At 55.0% G+C, this 3,911-nt stretch overlaps 1 pseudogene; it reads left to right on the forward strand.

Moving 5' to 3' along the window:
• The first annotated feature begins 759 nt into the window (after window positions 1-759).
• On the forward strand, window positions 760-1,054 carry LOC148044440 (guanine nucleotide-binding protein G(I)/G(S)/G(O) subunit gamma-5 pseudogene; annotated as a pseudogene).
• The last annotated feature ends 2,857 nt before the right edge of the window (window positions 1,055-3,911 follow it).

A 3,911-nucleotide genomic window follows, 5' to 3' on the forward strand; every position in this document is an offset into this window, starting at 1 on the left:
CTTTAAAGCCATGCCTCAGCTGCCCGAGCAGCCTCGCTTCGCTGCCCGCCCGCCCGTTGCCTCCAGGCAGAGAGAAAGAGAAAGAAAAAACGTGGCTCTTCTTTCCCTCCCTCCCTCCCTCCCTCACCCCACCCCACCCCCTTCCCAAAGACTGCAACTTTGCCCCTTGCACCACACAAAAACTTTCCTGCTCCAGATCTGGCCAAAACACCCCTCACCTCTCCCCACTTGGTCGGAGAGCCAGGGAGAATTTGGAGAAACCCGCTCCAAAGTTTTCTAACGGGGAATCTTTGGAAGATTTTTAAAGCAGAATTGGTGACCCTCAAGACTCTTCACCGAACGGGGAGCCACCAAACTGCCTTCTTCTGCCCATTGCTGCGCCTCGTTGAAGGGGCATTAATAAACAGCCCACTTTCCGTGCCTCGTCTTTTCTCTCCTGTCAAAGGCTGAGGAAGGGGGGAGCAGTGGCAGGACCCCGGGACACGCGAGAAAAGCGGGCTGAGGGAGAGCAGTCGTTGGGCTGCAGCCATACCTTTAGAGCGAAGGAGTCTGCCAGCGCACGCTGTGCCTGAGTCTCTCTCTCACCCCCTTCTCTCTCTCGAGTCTATGGGTGGGGGAGTTTTCCAAGTGCCAGAAACTTGCCTGAAAGTTCCAAGAAGCAGCCCCACCACCCCACCCACACAGCGAGCCGCCCGTTTGCCAGCAGCTGCGGCTCTTTTATGAGTTCGACATCGCACGGAGTTGAGTGAGGAAGAGGGCCATGTCCAGCGCCTCCAACGTCGCCACTATGAAAAAAGTGGTGCAACAGCTGCGGCTCGAGGCTAGCGCGAGCCACGTGAAGGTTTCACAAGCTGCAGCTGATCTGAAGCAGTTTTGCCTTCAAAATGCACATCACGATCCTTTATTAACAGGAGTTTCATCAAGTACAAATCCATTCAGACCATAGAAAGTCTGTTCTTTTCTCTGATTTGATCTAACAACTTTTCCTAGCTGATTATGTTGAATATGGAAATGAAACAAGATGGCTTGGAGCGTGTACAGAAACTTTGTATTAATGTGCATGTGCAAGATTAGAGATGGCTGCTAGGCGTTCTGCTCCGTGCTAACTCAGACGGAAAAACGCTGGAAAACTCCAAAATACCAACTTGCACCTTCTGTGAAGGGGTCCTCAGGGATGTCTGGAGCCTGGGGGATCCGAAGAGTCCAGACCTTTGCGGGGGCCGCCGTTTTCGGGTGGCCCCGGTTTGCTCAATCGCCGGAGGTCTGTGTGTTGCCTGTGCTGCTCGGCGGTGGGGGAGGCGATGCCATGCTGGGAGCGGCGGCAGCGTGCTTCGGCGTTTTCTTTTGGTGGCGGCGTCCTTCGGCGTTTTTTAGCGGCTTCGGTGTCCTCGTTCTGCTGGCTGCATCTCCTGGGGACTTTGTTTGCTTGCCATCGCCTCGGAGTGTGAGTGGACGGACGGAGGAATTGTCGGGACTGTTGGCTGCACTTCTTGGGGGCTCTGCTCGGTCGCCATCGCCCCGGAGAGAGAGCGGACAGATGAGAATATTGCTGAGAGTGCTGGCTGTACCTCCTGGGGGCTTTGCCTGGCTACTATTGTTTCGGAGAGAGAGTAGAGGGACAGAAATATTGCTGGGACTGAGAAAGTTGGGCGGCTGGCTTTGCCTGGTGCCGCGGCAGTCCCTCCGGATGGCTCTCCTCCTTGTTCGGCCCCATTTTTGTCCCGCCATTGCCTCCTCCCTCCCCTGCTCTTGTTTGGTCAGGTGGCTCCTCAGAGGTGACTCCATCTTTGCCTGTCCCCACTGTTGCGAAGCTTCCCCCTGTGTTTTCTGCCTGGCACTTGACTATTCTTTATTGTGGCATCTTAACATCTGGCCTCTTCTTGTCACGGCCTCTGGATTCCTAGGCTTGCTGGCACACCTCCACCTGGCTTTGACTATTGCCACTATTACCATCTGCTATTACCCTTGGGGCATTGCTCTGGACAGTGCCTGCGCAAGAAAGGCCTTTGCTATCTTTGACTGTTCCGGACTTGCTGGACCTTTTCAAACTCACAGAAGAGGGGGATATAAGACACTCCCCCATATATCCTATTTGAACTGCAACTGGACTCCAGTTATTCTAACCATCCTGAACGCTGAGAGCCAGTTACGTTATCTGAACTTGCACTTTTAATCAACTGCGCAACTTATCTTTTCTTTTCTTTTCTTTCATCTTTTCTTCTTTCTTTTTGTACGGGATATGCATGGGATATGTATGTGATTGAATGAATGTCCCACTTTTTACTATTTATTATTGTTGTAATTTTTGTGTTTTTAACTGCTACGTGGGGACTGCCTGGGTGAGTGCATGAGTATGTATGATTCGGAGGACCTGCCGGGGAATGCGGGGGGCACGGGGGTGGTTGAGGGGACCAGAGACACGGGAGAGGGCCGGAGCATTACGGTCGTAACAGGGAGGGGCAGATATGGCGGGGACTTTAGGGCTGGCCATTACCAGGGAAGGAGGGTTCGCTACGTTACAGAATCCCTCCTTCCGGCCCTATGAGTCCCACTCCGAGGCCAGATGGCGCAAGTAATCAGGACCCTGGTCTCAGGCTGCTGTCGCTAAATGCCAGGTCTGTGGTTCACAAGGCTCCTCTCGTCCGGGACTTAATTTTAGACGAGAGGGCAGACCTGGCATGTATTACTGAAACCTGGCTGGGCCCGGAGGGAGGAGTCCCCCTCGTAGAGATGTGCCCAGAAGGATTTCAGGTGCTGCACCAGCCGAGAGCCCAGTGAAGGGGTGGGGGTGTGGCTATTGTTATCTGGGAGTCGTTAGCACCTCGTAGGATCCCTGCTCCGGAGCTTGTCGGGTGTGAGTCTCTGATGGTAAAGTTGGACCTCAAGGGTCAAGTGGGTCTGCTGTTAACGTACCTGCCTCCCAACAGCGTTGCAGCAGCCCTCCCCTCGCTCCTCGAGTCAGTAGCCGAGCTAGCAATTGAGTTCCCTAGACTTATGGTCTTGGGGGACTTCAATTTGCCGTCGCTCGGTGAACACTCTGATGGGGCGCAGGAGTTCATGGCTTCCATGACGGCCATGGGCTTGACCCAGGTAATCCGGGGCCCAACCCACTCAGCGGGTCACATGCTCGACCTCGTATTTCTCTCGGAGCAGTGGACTTGTGATCTTGGTCTGAGGGGTAATGAGATCATACCCCTGTTGTGGTCAGACCACTGCCTACTGAGGCTCGACTTCCGGAGACCAAACCCCCACTGTAGGGAGGAGGAACCGACCAGGTGGTTCCGCCCCAGGCGACTTATGGAGCCATTAAGGTTCCAGACGGAGCTTGGGGTTATTCCTGATACTCTCGCCCACAGTCCGGTAGAGACTCTGGTTGCTGCCTGGCACTCGGCAGCATCGGAGACCCTTGACCGGATTGCGCCACTACGGCCCCTCCGAGGTGGCGGATCCCGGAGACCCCCTTGGTTCACCGAGGAGCTCCGGGAGATGAAGCGCCGGAGGAGACGCCTAGAGCACCTATGGAGGTCCGACAAATCCGAATCGAACCGAGCAATGCTAACAACCAGCACCAAGGAGTACATCAGGGCACTTAGGGCAGCGAAAAGATCCCACATTGCCACCTTGGTTGCGTCCGCTGAGTCCCGCCCAGCCGCCCTGTTTAGGATAACCCATTCCCTCCTAAATAGGAGGGATACGGGGGAACCCTTGCAGGGTAGAGCTGAGGATTATGCCCAATTCTTAGCGGACAAAATTGCTCGGTTTCGGTCGGATTTGGACTCCATCCCCGCAGTTCCAGCCGAGGCACAAGAGGATGAGGTAGATCACCTCTGGGTTGAGTTTCAGGATGTTGCCCCCGGGGATGTGGACAAGGCCATGAGGGCTGTAAGTGCCTCCACCTGCGTACTGGACCC

Source organism: Thamnophis sirtalis, unplaced genomic scaffold (assembly GCF_051295495.1).
Source record: "Thamnophis sirtalis isolate CommonGarterSnake01/CBP01778 unplaced genomic scaffold, rThaSir2_p1.2 scaffold_8, whole genome shotgun sequence".
Lineage (NCBI taxonomy): Eukaryota > Metazoa > Chordata > Lepidosauria > Squamata > Natricidae > Thamnophis > Thamnophis sirtalis.